The 18,272-nt window shown below is 38.9% G+C and overlaps 1 protein-coding gene across 1 annotated transcript in view; it reads left to right on the top strand.

The window, feature by feature from the left end:
* The first annotated feature begins 2,897 nt into the window (after positions 1-2,897).
* The window catches only part of LOC139462248 (leucine-rich repeat protein SHOC-2-like), a 64,404-nt gene continuing 49,029 nt past the window's right edge, over positions 2,898-18,272 (top strand). Inside the window, exon 1 of the mRNA XM_071243850.1 lies at positions 2,898-2,971. The gene's annotated coding sequence lies outside the window, so the exon portion shown is untranslated. The remainder of the gene's footprint in view (positions 2,972-18,272) is intronic.

Raw genomic sequence — 18,272 nt, 5'->3', positions numbered from 1 at the left:
TTTAGTCTCCCGGAGGGTTTCAATTGCCGCATCATCTGTCTGCTGTTGAAGAAACTGGGCAGACGACAGTTGAATGAGAGCCCAAGTGACTGAGCAAGGTGTGAACATCAGTCACTCCATTGTCTTGTCACGGTACTAGTCCTTGAATAAAGGAACGGTTTATGAATATTCATAAGTTAACAAAACATTAGTTGAATTGGGTGAACAAACTGGCTTTAGAAAAACGCAAACCTTTATATTTTTCATCGATAATATATGATTCACTTAATTTATTGGCAGTCCAATTATTCTGTAATTTGTACAGTATAATACAATTTGGCCGTTCTTAATCATCCCATTTTAACGTGACAATTACAGTTATAACCAATGTTGGTCGTAAGAGGTGACCAAATGGGTCGGTAGGTCAGGCTTGGTTACTTGGTTTATTGCATGGACCGTTGCTCCCAATATCAATCAATGGGTTGTCTGGTCAAGACTTAATCTACAGGCGGTCGTCCTATTATATATCTTGGATGTTGGAGTGCGGCGACAAACAACAAACAGCCATTCTCATTCAGTAGGTCACTATGTTTGAAACTCCTGAAATACTTCATTATTTTTCGGGATCATGTTGACCCCGAAACCCATGATGTCGAAATACGTTCACACCATTGCCAAGTTGCACCAAAACACTTGAGAAAATATAATTGATCGATGTTCCCTGACACAGAATACTGTTACCGAAAAGTGAATGTTGCAAATGTGAGCAATCTATTAGTTTTTTTTATTTAGTTAATTTTAATTTTTAATACATAAGTATTTTTAATAAAATGGAATTGACTGCGCCCGATTCCGAAAATACAATTCCATGCACAGAAATGTATAATGTGGAAGCTGCCTGTTTCTTATCAGGGCATTCCCCAAACAGGCAGTTATTATCCAGAAATAAGCGTACTTTAAATTAAACATAATTTTCTCATGATTAATTTTGATATGTTTTACATTTTTAAATTTTATCTCTGACTGTTCATGATCAACACATGTCCCTAGTATGTATTGCAAGAAACAAACAACTCAATTCTATCGTTTTACTTCCTCATCTCTGTTGGTGATAACTTTATATCATATATATAGTGTATAAAAGATTTATTGTTATATTTATGCATACATGAAATCGTTTTGGTAAGTATTAGTTCACTTTTTTTGCCATAGGTAATTCACTGATATTTTTGCCTTCGCATTTTTTAATCTATATTTAAAAAAAAAAATATCTGTTTATTTATCGTTAGTTTAACTTGATTTTCAGAATGCCCCACCTGGTGTTGATGAAAAGTACATGTGCACCGGTGATAGGAGACTATATCCAACACGGGGACTTTAACGATCGCGGTTCTTATTTAATGCTTAACACATATATTTGGTTTCAGGCAGGTGGTAACCATTTCCAAAGATCGAAACCAACACACGGTGTCGTAAAGCAATATACGTCTACATCATGAATGGATGCTATGGATCGACTGAGCACACAAGCACTTGTTCACATTCACGAACAGATTCAGGAAAAAGTGTGAGGACATTGTGATTTTCGAGGCGCGCATAATCCAAAAACGTTTTCTTTGAGGATTTGTAATGAAACCGTGTTTAGTGTTGGCTGGTGGTGGTTTCCATGGTATTTCTAAAACATTCTGCTTGTTTAAAAACTGAAATCTAGACTCCAAATTTCAAATGTCATTTTCTTTCCAGGTTATTGGGAATGCCTCAGGTTACTGTCGATTACCATGAGCTATGTTCGGCGGCTTTGAAGGGAAATATGACGGCGTGACTCTCAACATAAAATGGCGTCGGGTTTTACAAATGTTTTCTTGCACAGTTAGACGAGTGATCAGACTGCGAAGCCATACACGTCACCATTATAATCATTCTTTTTTTCAGATATCAATAAAGTTATAATAAATGTACTTTTGCCTTGGAATATACTACTCTACTTTTGATAGGGGTACATGGGCGGATACAGCTTTTTTTAAATGGGGGGGTGGGGGGGTGGGTGGGGGGGGGGGGGGGGGGGGGGTGCAGGCCCTAGCCCTCATTTCAAACTTCATCTAAATGTGACCCAAAAAAAGGCGGGGGGGGGGGGGGGGGGGGTGTTATAGAAAACAGTTTTATTTGAATCAAGTTGGGGACAAGTATTAATGACTATTTAACTTGTCAGTCATTTTGAAATAAAGAACATGCCATCTAAATGTGACAAAAAGATCGGCACATAAACTTACCGCAGGCTATAAGGACCTAGATCTACACAACTTTGAAACTACGGACCCGACACGAGATCGATCTACCCCACACGGGCCTACGGAGGGGCCCTTGTCGAACTCTGTCGTCATGGAATACTCATTTATCACATCTCCAAAATGATTTCTGTTATCAACACAATATCAGCGTAGATAGGAAACTAAGATTATGGAGTTAAGACCCTGGAGTCAATATAAGACCCCCTGCTAAATAGTTAAATACTGCAGTACGTGCCGATCAACTCGCGGTTGATCTATACAGTTGTGTGATCGACAGGAAATCGATCACATCGATCCTACATGAATTATTCATGATACACTAAAGTATAATCATCTCTAGACTCATTAGCGGCGGATATTAGACATACTTAAACATTAGCGAGCGATATTTCTTACAGTCTTTAGTCAACTTCTCACTCAAAGTTAGCACATTAATGGCGGCTGTGTTTTAGAACTCTTCAACGTAATAAGGGTGAAACGTCTTAGCAACCCATAGCAACGCGCGACGCCACGAGATCGATTGTTGACACAGGACAGAGGGACAAATAGGACCCTCGAAATATTGGAGATAAAATAGACATAAAAACCAGAAGTGAAGAATATATATTCGGCCTGTATGGTAGTTCGACATATATTCAACACTATCGGAGTCAAGAGAGTTTATGGGGTCTGTTGACAATCACTACAGCGTTCAATCCTGACTGGTAAGTATATTTTGCTTCAGTAAGTTATCAAAGTATTTTGACATGTTGACTTAAAAAAATGCGCACATTATTTGTGCTGGTAAAACCTTTCCTATTTTCATTTTTATTATGATTTATCATTTTGTTCGCCTGCTTGATTAAATAATAGATATAATTAAATAGGTAATATTTAGTTAAGGGTATGATTTAATTTTACACATGAATGAAATAGTACATTAATCTATCACTAAAATATATATATTATTTTCATTTTGATTAACTATTATTCTTGCAATTAAGCTTCAAAGAAGATATAAAGACAAAACAGTAGACATATACCACACCATGAGTAATTGAACATTTTCACTCTCAATAAATCGTGGTAATCAACAAAGGACTTCGTAAAAACACAAATGTCTTAGATATTGTCATGTCAATAATACCTTGAATCTGATGGTATTTATTTGAAATTATACCCGAGTTACTCAGTAGTGTAAATGTCACGCCACTCGTCCAGACGAATAATTTTCCTAACGACCTGAACAAAACGATGTTCTGACCGTTTTTAATGTTCATTGGCATCACCATGGACAGAAATATCTGCAGTAATGATCCTGCAGTAATGACGTATGATCCTCATAATATTATGATAAAAATCACTGATAAATAAATACGATTCTTTCTTGTAACGTCCATCGCCATCATCAAAATCGCCATGCGTCATAAATGCACTAAAATAAGCATTGACAGACTAACGATGTATGCTAAAGTCATTTTCATAAATATTTCCAAATATTATACGGTCCTATAGTTGCCCCAATAACGCCTCACCACAATTAGCATTGCTCCGATCGATTTCTGGTGTTTGAGGCGAGGTGTTCATTTAGTGCACACCATTCAGATCTGTAATCTGATACGCTTAATACATAGGATACGTTCGATCCATTGTTTGCTGCGAACACTTATATACCCCCTCTGAGTGGGGTGGGTACAACTGTAACCGTATACAATAAACGACCTAATGGCGGGAACAAATACCTGCCACCGTGGTTTATATTTGATTTATGAATGTAATTAACTAAAATCAATAGCTAAAATACCGTGATCATATTTTTCCCTATTGTTATGACATTGTTCTGTAGCGGATATAATGGCAGGTGATATCTATTAGCGATTTTTTAATGTACAATTTTTGAAAATACCATATCAGATTATTTCACGTTACAGAAGTAATTTCAAAGGTATTAAGATAATTGTCACTTTTATATCATATATTGTATTGTATTGTATTGTATTGTATTTCAAATTGATTTAGATGATGAAAAGTGATCTTTCTTGTAACGGCTGTCCAATAGTGTGTATGAACATATCACCAGTTTAGTGATCAGCTGTGTGATATACTTTTGAAACTTAGAAACTCAAGTGTATATCTGTTAACATGTCACATAAATGGATCCCCCTTTTGGCTGTTGCTATAGTCTGTTATACACTGCCACTGCTTTCAATAACACTTGATAGTTTGTTAAGGGGGTATACGGTCACATAAAACCGCTTTTATATACGCTTAGATCCGTACTCAATAACAAGTGACAGCTTTTGAGTGAAGGTCATTTTCCGAATGACAGCTGTATGGGTGGCAGTAACAAATCGACGACACGAGACGCGTGTTGGTATATTCACGTGTCTTTGTTGACTGAACTGGGTGCAATTGTCGATACAAAGAGAAGACGTATCTTTGACAGAGAACCAGTCACTAGAGAGAGTATGTGCGTGCCATCTATAGATTTACACGTACATTGCTAGATTATGATTACTTCATAAGTGAAGTGCTTTAGTCATGTAGATAGATTCCATGATTGTTTCCGTCAACGAGACTGCGAGATGGCCGAACGAACGTTCAACTTCTTACATTAAAACATATATAACTGAGGGGTATACCGATTTTGTTATTTGATGCAATTGCTGATTGAAAGAACTGTTGTTACATTTGATTATGTCCTTTTAACCATCAGTCATTCCTGCAATAGCCTGTAAAAAGTAACCTGTGGCTGCATGCGTATTTTTGTGTAAAAATATATTGGTTCAATGAAAACTGGGGTAAGAAATGAACTTGCAGCCACATGACCCCTAACATATTTGAAATGTTTTAAATTTGTTCAAAAAAGCAAATCTATTGATTTTCAAAGATAATATGTCCAAGACGATCAGCAGTTATGAGAATATTTTTCGTAATTTTAAAAAAGTGTTATCAAAAATTATATTTTTCAAATTATAACATGTAGAATGTTCTTTCAGTGCTAAGGGCCAGTACAGTTAATGTTTTGGATATGATATCGCTAGATTCGCTACCTTAAGATATTTTCAATTGAAAAACAAACATTTGATAAAATAAAACTGACAGTTATAGTTTCATTTGGTCGTCAGTTTATGTACTTTGGGAGTTACTTCGGAAATAGATTTAATCAATTCTGTACATTTAAAAAGTGGAATTTTGAAACGTTGAAAACATTTATTATAAAACAAATTTAGGTGGGCATGACAGTATTTTGTACGAATAAATTAAAACTGTATAACGGAATTAAAAATGTTGTTAATGTTGGATTTTGATAAAAATAAGAAAATGAGTGAAAAATAAGTGAAAGATTCAAATGATTTTCAGTACAGATATTGGTAAAGCCTGTTGGGCTGCTAGTTTTAAATCTTTGTTATATACACATGGTTTAAAACTATTACAATTATAATTGGAAATGTAAATTCCTTTATATTGTTTTAAGCAAAGAGGTAAAGAAATCTGCCAACAAACATGGAATAATAATCTAGAATGTTATTCTGGGCTGGAATAGGTTTGCTCTGTCCATCTAAGCCAGTGTATTGATGTAGCCATCTATCAAATAACATCTGTGAGGTTTAGTTGTTCTACTCATAATGTATTGGTAGAAACGGGAATCATTATGAAATACCAAGGCCAGAACGTATATATATACTCCACATCTTCTTCTTATATATATACAAAAATGATGTAAATGTTCACTCGGTGTACATGTAATATATAATGAAATAATAAAGTCCACGTTAGTCCATCATCTTCTTTATATCAGTTATATATATATATATATATTGTCTACAGTGCCCATTTTACTCAAATGTACTTCTTCAATATTATTACACATGTATATAAAGTAAAATAACTATAAAGCTGCAACCTCTATGTTCTGAGAAGATTTGCAAAGTATGTATTTCTTGAGGACATTTTCTTTTCACAAGAAAAGAAACACTTTTATGTGCTAGTTGTGTGGCCATATGCCATTGTAACATTGTGAGACTAAATGCTGCTTGTGTCTATAACATGTGTTTGCACCCGACCCGCAGGACATTCGGAGGTTATGATAGGCCTGAGTAATCTTTTATGCATCCTTATTAGCACTGCTAGGAGTTTTGACCACGAGCCTCACGATCTTTCGTGGCGTGCGGGCGCTTTATGGATTGGTCCCCTGATGTAATAGTCAGTGGTCCCTTTACGGAATAAACTCATAACTTCATTCATATCACCATCTTCCCGAGGCCAGGGAGTTAACCTGTAAGTCAAGTGAGTGAGTGAGTTGGATTTAACGCCGCTTTTAACAGTATTACAGTTATATCGCGGCGTGTCAGCTTATTGTGGGAGGAAAGCCCGAAGTGATGCAGGTCTCGGACGTTTACCACTTCGGTGAAACCCACGAGCACGGGTATGGTGCTGACAAACCTAGAAACATAATCGGGGCGAACCGGGATTCGAACCCACAATCATAGGTTTCTGGCGTGCCCAAGGGACGCAACTCTGCACAGCGAATTGCGGCGCCTTAGACGACTGGGCCACCCGTGCCCCCCTATAAGTCAAGACTCCACCCTTGCCGAACAAGGCTGGAATTGTGGAGTTATATTTTGGCTGGACTAACGAGTCTATGCATAGTCCAATCAAAACCGCGTAACGAATTCGACATCCGGTTCGTAAACCGCCGTACAGATTGCAGGATTTGCAAAACATGTGTGCCGTCAATTAAGCGTGAACATAATTATTTATTCCAAATCTTTTTATGTTTTTAATCAAGATGCTTACGTGATTTGATGCACTTCGCGAAAAAAGACACGTTTTATTACAATAAGGATCTTGATTATCGATCAGATCGTCTTCAATGGGATCCGCCATTTTGTTTGAAGCAATTGCAAGTGATATGAGAGGTGGAATCTGATTTGTCAATAGGAGGGACATACAAGGGGCATAACTCGTAATAGCCACTGGTGGCGCTACGATCGAGCCCAGAAATTCCAGCCTAGTAGGACAAAGGTGGAAACTGCACTTTTACACCCAGTTAACACCCTTGCCACGGGAAGATGACGATCTTATGGATTAACTGTACCTTGGTGATTATGTACGGGGCGGTAGTGTAGCCTCGAGGCTAAACGCGTTTGTAGAATAAGTCTATATGCCCCCAAAAATGATTGAAACTTTCAGTCAATTTACGTTGTAACATTTTGACAGTTGTGATGAAGATGGTGTGGTTTTCAAATGTTAGGATGAGGTAATACTGTTCTTGGAGGACTGCTATATATCTGTTATGACAAGTATTGCCACACAGGTAGTTGGATAGCCTGGTGGTTAATGCCGTCGCTCGTCCAGCTAAAGGGCGGGGTTCGCTTCCCCACGTGGGTATAATGCGTGAAGACCATTTCTGGTGTCCTCCCCCGTGATAAAGCTGAAATATTGCAAAAAGCGGAGTAAAACCGTACACACTCACTCACACAGGTTTATGGATGACAAAACCCCAAACAAAACACCACTGACTTTCCTGAATTGTACGTACCGTATTTCCTCTATTAGATGCCTTGACTTCGATAGAATCGATACACGGCCTGTCAAAAAAATAGAAGCCGGGCCTCTATTATAGCCCTGGTCCATCATTCGATGTCTTTAATAATTTCTATATCACATTAACGGTATGTAATGATTACTCCCTCCGCTTACTTATGGCCGTTTCCTGCAAATGCACCTTTGAGTGACTGTGGAATTCGGTACGGTAGTGAGTTGGCAATGTGCCTGCATTAAACAGATTAGACGCCGGGCCTCGAAATGGAAAGAGGAAATACGGTTTATTCATAGCAGCGTGTACTGCCAAGACTGAATGATTATATCGACTATACCTACTCCCAGTACTCTGTGTGTCGGTCTGCGATATTAGCTACTTATCCATAGCCTGTGTAGTCTTTCGGTCCAATAGGATCATCTGTTAATAGTTCATTCTCTAAAATCTACTGAAAACTACAGGCTATAGTAGACTCGCAGACTGGTGGGCTACGTTTATTGTTTATTCAATTACATCGCGTTGTACCCTTTCATCCCCCCCCCCCCCCCCCCTCCCCCTCCCACACACACACACACACCACACACACACACACACACACTTTTACCGTTTCCTAGAGCCTTCTAATCAAGCTGTACACGAAACCATGCGTTACCTGAGTAAAACTAGAGTGGCCTCCCTTTGATTCAAACCCTCTCCTCGATTCGTGTGTACAGTACACCTTTGAACGTCATAGCATATTTTCCTGTAGCGAGTGTTTCGTGTGTAACTATCATCATTTTATTTGGTCATGTGTTGTTTTGTTGTTTGTTTTTGAACGCCGCACTCGGCAATATTCCAAGAATATGACGTCGGTCTGTAAATATTCGAGTCTGGACCAAACAAAGCCAGTGATTGACATCATGACCATCGATCCACGCGAGCAGTGATAGGGACAGTATAGTTATAATTATTGAAGGTTTGCAATGAACATGATTCCAAACACAACAGAAATAGATTCGTGGGTATCTTTCACACTATCACCAAACACAGATGTTTATCACTCCGTTGATCAAATCATGTGCAACTTGCATATCCGTATCCTCTAGGCACATGCTACATTACGATAATAATCACTGATAACCTTTTGTTCGACACTGTGTCAGTATGTATGGCATAGCTGATTCTGTTTCCGTAGGTTTTATCCACGTCCGTTACCATACTCAAATACCGTATTTGACGAATATCAAATTATTTCATAAGCTATACAAAAAACTAGAACCGAAATCCGAGTAATGAATAGCGGTAATTTCAGCACAAATATCATTTCAGAGAACTTTTCGTACTTTTTGCAATATTAGATTCTTCTCCTCCATCATGGAGTTAATCAGAGGGAAACATTATGAGAGGGGATATATATTTCATAAACAATCTAATTCATTACTTCAATGCAAGTACCGTCTTCATGTAAGTATTCGCGGCATGATTATTCGTTTTTAATATACTACAGTAAACTACGGTTATAACGAACACGCTTATAACGAACTTACGGATATAACGAACTTACTTTTTTGGTCCCGACTATATGTTGTAGTTATGCTGTATATATGCTTATAACGAACTACGGTTATAATGAACTAAAATTAGTAGTCCCTTTGAGTTCGTTATAACCGTACTTTACTGTTTACTGTATACTGTAACCATACACCGGATAAGCTGATACTGTAATAAACAAGGAACGTTTACTGTATATAGGTTATTCTACTTAGACGAAGAAGGACCACCTGATCTTTCATATTACTGTAGTTAATACATCGTGGCAGAGGTCCTTAACTTCTTTTGGGTTGTACTAGTATGTCATGAATGTCCTCAACTTCTACAGGGGGAGCTGGGGTAGCCTAGTGGTTAAAGTGTTAACTCGTCACGCAAAGATCCGCGTTCGATTCCATTTCTGGTATTCCCCTGCCATGACATTGCTGGAATATTGCGGTGGCGTAAAACCATACTCACTCACTTCTACTTGGGCATTATTTAAAGATAGAAGTGCCAGGCTCGACTATAGTCTATGCATTACTGTGCCTATTTAACTGGAAAGCCTTGAACAAAACAAACATTCGAAATACCCGAGTACGAGCGGAAGCGAGGGAGCTGATGCTTACATTAACCTATATCATTCATGTATAAAATGAATGAAATGTTGTGTGACTCACTTGTTTAGCAGGCCAGTCATACAACGCACAGCATTCATCACGCATGCATTGCATTCCACGCAGAAGAGGCCGTCATTTATGCTTGTATATCCCATATTCATACAGGGTTCTTTTCTGTTTATTTAAACAATAATTGCATGTAAATATCCGCTGTTTGTCACTTTGGTACATTACCCAGTTGATTTATGATGAAAAAAGAAATAATGTATTTAACAGTACTACAGACCAGTGAATGTATTTACTTGAACCTGCAGGGCGACCGTCTGTGTGGTGTTGTGGATGGAGTGTCTGCTCGGAATACGGAAAGTCGGTGGTTCGATCCCCGGCCGTGGCATACATAAAGACATTAAAAGATTGTACTTGTTGTTACCCTGCACGTTGGTCGGCACTGGTCGACTCGCAGTCAGTACACTGTGTCTGAGTACGATAGTCATGCCTCCTGTCTCCAGTCAATATCTCCCCCTCACATTTGACTCCATATGCAAACTGACATCAGCTGTTTCAGATCACTGATAATTATGTCCAGGTGCTAAGTAAATGATGCTAAATTGAAACATGTGTAAAGTGAATTTAGTCAATTAAGGAAAAATATGAAGGTCTGTTATTATATTTCATTAACATGTTTACCCTCTAAGGTCGGGCTTAGAATAGGTGGGATCTGGTGTTCAGGCTCGCTAACTTGGTTGATGCATGTCATCTATTTCCAATTGCGTGGATCGATGCGCTTGATGTCAATCACTGGATTGTCTGGTCCAGACTAGATTATTTACAGACCGCCGTCACGAAGCAATGTATTATACCGTTGACATTGTAATATGCAACTTAATGATGATTAAGTTATTCAAACATAACCTACTGTCAAAAGTTTTCATATTCCTATAAGTCAGTGAACATTTTGAGATTATCACAAATACCGTTGTTAAATGCCTGAATTTATTAGCATGTATAGACACAATGTATAGTTTCAGTTATTGCTACAGTGGAACCGCATTTCAATTCAACTAATGTATCGCATTGATTATTTGGTAGTATGTCTTTTATACAAAGTAATTTAACTCCCTGGGAAAAGAAGGTATACGCTCGAAAATTGGATTAATCCAAACAATTACAAATTAGGGAACATTTGGACAGTCACATTGAGGTATCGATTTCAGTAATGGTGTGATGTGTCACGCGGTCGTGTATCAAAATCGGGCTTGATCCGGCCGTCGATAAGTTGGAATTAATCAAGAATGTGTGTTTCAACACCTGGCGTATACACGATATGAAAACAAGGACATAGGGATATGAGGAAATTCAATATCTTTATGATAAACAACAGTGTTATTGAGTTAATTTACAAAAGTCAATGCCTGCCTGAATATAATATTCTCAAGAATATTAACGACATTGAAACTAAACTTGACCAGTTTGACTAAATAGGTCCCTGTGCATTTGATGACTAATCACGTTTATTTGTAATTTTTCAGTTGATTGCTTAATTTATTTTTTTATCAATGTCGTCAACTCAAATGTCGGGAAGAAATTGGGTATATGCGATGTAACTGAACGATGCCATACTGAGTTTGAACAAATGTTTAAACCACGCTATTTTATAACATTAAGGATACGCATAGGACGCGTATATATATACTGAGGAGCTAAAGAAACTATACCCTCAGTTATCATATGTTTGTTTTTCAATTAAAAATATCTTACGTTAGCGATATTATATTAAAAATATGAACTGAACTGGATCTTAGTCAGCTTTCAAAGAATTCTTCTACCTGGTTCTACTTTGAAACTATAATTTGATTTAAAACTTTTAAAATTTAAAAATAAATTCGCATAATACACAACTGCCTATAAGTAATGTGAACTATGTTAAGACAACGTATTTTAAAAAATCAATAAATTTGCCTTTATCGGCACACATTTACAACATTTCAAACATGGTAGGGATCACATGGTAGGGATCATATGGTAGGGATCACATGGTAGGGATCATATGGTAGGGATCACATGGTAGGGATCATATGGATGCAAATTCATTTCTTACCCCAGTCTTTATTCAACTAATTTATTTTTACCTGTACACAGATTACCTTTTACCAACTGTTGCGGGAACGAGTGATGATTAAATATACATAATCAAATTTAACAATACTTTTTTCAATGATTTTATACATAAAAAACAAACTCGGTATACTTTCTTTTGCCCTTCAGCTAATGTGTTGTTAATGACAATGGTCATTACATCTAAACAATCACATAATTAAGGAAAGATATTTGATATGTATATTTATTGTATATTTATTTGTTTCTATTTAGCTCTGCTCAACAAACATCTTCCTTAATTCTCCGGACAGGCTATCAATCATGAAACGTCATTTTCTGCAACATATGTAAACGAGTGTGTAAGCCTGACAAACCTACCCAAGCCATATTGTGTGGTAATCTTAGCATCGACCGACAAGAAACATAACTATATTTTTACCCTGTCTATTATCCAAGCATCCAGGACATGGCATAATGTGTTTTGGATTTTTGTAATGCAGACACTTAAAATAATCTGGAATAACGATAGTTTTTATAAACTCGCCGTGTGGAATACATCACGCGAGATCAATTAAGATAGCCATGTTTCTTTTGTAACTTTTACTTTTGTCCACTGGTGCCGAACTTAGTTTTAAGGCCTGAGGTGCCGTAGGTCTCAATGCTGGCAAACTTATATCATAAACATCAAAGTATCAAACCCAGCGCATCCCCTCCTCAATCAGTAAATCGTTATCACATACGAGGGCTGGTCAATACGTTCTAAGCCGAACAAACAAAACCAACAATTGTGAAAGTGTTTTTAATTTTATTTTTCAACATAATCTCCCTGCTTTTCAATACACTTCTCATATCGATAGTGAAGCTTTTCAATTCCATCTCAGGAAGATGTTTTGTGAAGCCACCCTGAAAAACCCTTTCACGGCAGCTTTGAGGTCATCGTTGTCCACGAAGGTGTTCTTTCAGTTTAGGAAACAGGTGGAAATGACTGGGTGCCAGGTCTGGCGAGTATGGAGGGTAAGGAAGCTCTTCGAACCCAAATTGTCGCACAGCAGCCTTTGCAAGTCGAGAGGTGTGAGAAGGGGCATTGTCATGAAGGGGTATATTTCCAGCAGTCAGCATTCCTCGCCGCTATTCTTTGATAGAAATTCTCCGGCGATGAAACAATCAGCATAGCAGGCATCGGTAATCGTCTTTTGACTTTCTAATAAATCAACAAGGATCACACCCTTTGCATCCCAGAATACAGTGGCCATAACTTTCTTCACTGATCTTGAAGACTTGAATTTCTTTGGTGCCGGAGAAGTAGAATGGTGCCGTTCCCTGGACTGACGTTTTGACTCGGGATCAAAGTGGTGGTAGACCCATGTTTCATCACCTGGAAATTTGAATTTGACGAAATCCTCCTCAATTAGCTCTAAATTTTCTCTGGCAGTTTCGGTTCTTTTTTCCTGAAGATCAGAGTTTAGAAACTTTGGCACCCAACGATATCTTAATTATCTGTAAATGTTCATGAATAATAGCTTCAATGGATCCATGTGTCTTCCAGACCTGTGTTCAGCAATGGTAATACGTCTATCTGACAGTATAATCTTTTCTATCACTTTGATTGAATCTTCATTGATAGAAATCGTGTGACGTCCAGTCATCACCAAGGCTTGTTCTCCCAGCCTTAAACATAGCTGCCTAACGTTTAACAGTGGCATAGCTGGGGCACTTATCCCCATACACCTGTGACATGCGGTCATGAATTTCCTGGGGAGTACTTATCTCTGAAGTCAAAAACTTGATGACTGCTCGGTTCTCGCTCTTATCCGTGTCTATGTTCATTTGGAACCCAATTACATTCAACTGGCTGTCACTAATATACAAACAGCCTCAACAGACCAAATACACTTGCGATGGACTACTCAAACAAATTTACTACATTGACTAGGTCACTTTGTTATGGTCCAAAGTTGAAAGTTAGTCAAGCTGAGAACCTTTTGAACTCCTACACGTAAACTCCAACTGTCCGCTTTAATAAATAAATGCCCGGCGGTAGGGTAGCCTGTCAGTTGTTAAAAGCGTCCGTTCGTCACGACAAAGACCCTCGTTCGATTCCAAAAGCGGCGTAAAACCAAACTCACTTACCCACTCACTTCAACAAGTTCCAACGACAACTGGATGTTTCCTTAGTGATTGTAAGATTACCAGGACTTGATGCCTTGAGCCATCCACATGGGCGTACCTATTACTTCCCGTAGCCTCTGCTGAATATTCATCCTAATAACATAAACACACATTTATTACCTATTAAATCACTGTTTGCTCTCATTATTTTATTTTATTTTATAATTGTTGTAAAGTATATTTTTATTTATGCTATCTCCAGATGTAATTATGTATTTTTTATATGTTTTTACAAATATATAACCAGTATTTTGTCAAGGAGAGAACTATCATCTCGTACGCCTTCATCCAGCGAAGCTGGCGTGAAATATATACGCCATATATAAATATATATGTCTTCATTACATCGGTATGACTAACATCTAGTCTCTGAAATTAACATATTTTACAGAAAAAAACAATTGTTAAATTATAGTTATAAATATAATTAAAAAAAAGGAGCGCAGACCTTTCTTCATTTCCAGATACTGATACTGCAGTAGTCTAGACTTGCCAAATATTATAGACTTGGGTGGGCATATTAGATATATTGGTTTCAGGGTCTGTATGGCAGACTAGGCATCGCTTACAATCTAGGTTTAACTCAGAGAACACGTACAGTGTTACACAATAAGATATGAAAGCTAATATGTTCCTCAGCATTCTATTGTTGATCCAGACGTGCCTTGATACCCGTGGTCGCATCAGCGGATAACACCTTTACTATTTACCGCTACCCGAGCCATGACCAATATAGCTAATAACGGTGCAGGTATACTTAGCATTAACGTCTAGTTTCATGCGTCTCCTGATATAGAAACACGCGCAGAATGCTTCTGACATAATTACTAAATTACTCAATTGGTGTAATCACAGCCATGCGATGTAAACAAATAAGAAAAGGATATATGCAAGTGGATATGTTGGCTATAAGTGGTCTGTGACTATGGCGACCGATATATTCTAGCTGTGCTATCCCAGCTCAGACTCCAATGCGATTACACAGCCTGCACGGCAGGTTGTTTGTACTGTAATAAAATACAGAATTACAGTCAAGGCAGTATCAGCTGATCACAGATTAAGTCGTTAAAGACCCTTAATCCCTAGACAGCCGGGTTTACTGCACCCTGCTGACTGCAACTCATAGCTCTCGCTCACACCCTGAAGCTCGTGTTGAAAGTCCCCTTTTTGTGAACAGGTACGGCTTCGTTTGTTCGTTCGTTCATTATCTGTGTTTTGATGTTCTGCTTTTCTGATCTTACATTTACCCATTTTAAATGTTCTTGTTATTAGTATTTGAGAGATATTTAATATAAACTACGGCTCAAGGAAAGCGTTCATCGACTTGGACTGCTTATGAAAAGAATTTGAAATGCATTCTGAACTTCAATCATTTATGGTACAAGCAGAGACCATATAATAGATATTATTATATGGTCTCTGGTACAACAAACCAACATGTTGACCCCAAGAAACAATTTCATGGCACTTGGGATGAAATAACAAAACGCAGGTGGCGTCATAACTCATTTTTCACAGTCTGTTAAAAAAGCTTCTAAACGCTTCCATACCATCTCGGTAAATGCTTCTAAACGCTTCCATACCATCTCGGCAATAGCATCAATATCTTGTTTGACGTCAAAGCAGGCCAGGGCGCCGTTCGACAAAGCCACCTTAGCGCTACGACTATCGTAAGCCAGTGTTAAAGTATGGTTACGATCACCTTAGCGCTAAGATGGCTTTGTGGAACGGGGCCCTGGACACGATGACGTAGTTCTCCTGATGACGTCATGGTGTATGTGGACCCACTCCTCCAATGACGCATGTACGAGTTGATGTACATCGTTCGGTAGGTCCAGATAACGGTTGCCAAGATGTTCTGTTGGTTTGAGGTCGGGTGAGCGTGACGGCCAGGGCAACACGGGTACGTTATTGATGTTGAGCAAGTCCTGGCATTGTCCTGGTGGAACAGTTTACCCTGTGGCTTTCCTCTGAGAATGGGAAGGACGGCTGGCTGCAGAATGACATACCTGTAATGTTGTAACGCGCGCAATGTCCACGGATGAGGCGTGTCTTCATTTCACCACAGGTCCCGCCCTACGCCTTGACATCACCGCCCCCAAAAGGGAGAGTGGGTGAGTGAGTTGGAGTTAACGCCGCTTTCATTCCAGATATGTCACGGCATGTGAGCTTAATTTGGGAGGAAAGCCCGAAGTCATGCATTTCTGTGACGTTTACCACTTTGGTGAAACCTCCGAGCACATGTATGGTGCTGACAAACCTAGAAACACAATAAGGGCGAACAGGGACTCGAACCCACAATCATAGCTTTCTGGCGTGACCAAGGGACCAAAAGGATGAACCTCTTGGATAAACCTCTTGGATGAACCTCCTGGATGAACCTCTTGGATGAACCTCCTGGGTGAACCTCTTGGATGAACCTCTTGGATGAATCTCTTGGATGAACCTCTTGGATGAATCTCTTGGATGAACCTCTTGGATGAACCTCTTGGATGAACCTCTTGGATGAACCTCCTGGATGAACCTCTTGGATGAACCTCTTGGATGAACCTCCTGGATGAACCTCTTGGATGCATCTTAGAGCTAATCGTTCACGTCTTCTCGGTACACCCGGACCCATACCCAGGATGGAACAAGTCCTGTCGTCGCTGAACAGTATCCGTGACCAACCACGTCGCTGCCAACCTCGTCTATTTCGCCAATGTTGAGGAGTCAAGGCCATTCCGCTGTGGAGTCTGTAGACCGGAATTCCTGCAGCACGTAGTCATATGACACTGTGTGTCTGCTGATGAGGCGTCCCAGTCCCGTCACCGCCGTCACCGCCGTCACCGCCAGGAAGTGGTTATGCAGTCCTCGTGTCGGGTGGCTGGGTTCCACGTGGTCTGACCTTTGTGTGCCCAGTCTGTGGTATCGCTGAAGTTGTCTGACAATGGGCAGTGGGCTGCATCCGAGCGTCCTTACCCTAAGGACCTTCGAAATCCCCATCAGCGCCATTCAAAGACCCCTCTCCCTGTATTCTGCTGATTACCTTAAGAATTAGCTGTTTTCTTTTATGACCTGTGATGTTTTATGATCCTTAAGCGCTTGCCATGTATGTCATCTAGGAATTTACATCTCGTGCTATCATTAAAAAAAGTTTTATTTTAAAAAATTCACGAAAAAATAATTTTCTCAAAATGCATTTCTAACAGACAGTTGACGTGCCTGTGCTCGGAGAATCGTGTTCAACCTGATCTTGAAACCTGAATTAGGTATTAAACCAGTTCTTTTGATCGGCTGTTTAAAAAAAGTTGAAGATTTTTGTATTTTTGCACCATTCATTAAAATATGAACTTTGTGAGGCCACTTGATGAGACAAGAAACAGATGTTGTATTCTGTATGTATTTTCTCAAAGATCTTCACGATCTTTTTCTCCATGCCCAATTGCCATTGAAGAAGACTGAGGTAGTTCCGACATTCAGTGTTATTTCACTCGTGCGTCTCATCACGAAGTCTCAATATATAATACAGCTAAATCGCTAACATGTGTGACTTTCAATTTCAATAAAATTATTAATTTAACCGCATGATAAATGCTGGTGAAATTCTATACGATGACGTTACCATTTGTACCACATTGACCAACGTTATAGCCACATTAATAACGAAATATATGTTTCAATTGATCAATATTTTTTGCATGATTATAGTTATGAACAAAGAGTTCATTGAATTTAAATATTTTGTTGGCGTCCGCGAGCAAGCCGTTTATCCCACTGCTTGTCTAGATGAAGCGCGTCCTCCAGCTGATGGCTACTCGCGGGAGGGACAGCCAAGTGACTCACTGCACGGTGTCTCTGATCGGTATTGATTATTACTTCCAATTAACTTTATTTCTGTCAACAGTATGGCATGTCTTCAAAGAATACTATAAAGAAGTTGAAGGTTCCGTAAGTAATTATGATAGAGTTGTGGTTAACACTTGATGAAACTGCCTTCTAGTGCAGCCAACCGCCGGTATGATCGCAGGTTGAGTTCGGATGATAAATGCTGAAACAAGCTAGCATTGAAACGAGGGTAGAGGATACCAGCCTATTCTCCCCCCGTCC

This window comes from Haliotis cracherodii, unplaced genomic scaffold (genome assembly GCF_022045235.1).
Source record: "Haliotis cracherodii isolate W230 unplaced genomic scaffold, xgHalCrac1.p SCAF_1, whole genome shotgun sequence".
NCBI lineage: Eukaryota > Metazoa > Mollusca > Gastropoda > Lepetellida > Haliotidae > Haliotis > Haliotis cracherodii.
Note: the sequence above shows the minus strand (reverse complement) of the source record. Positions and strands in the feature narration are given on the sequence as shown.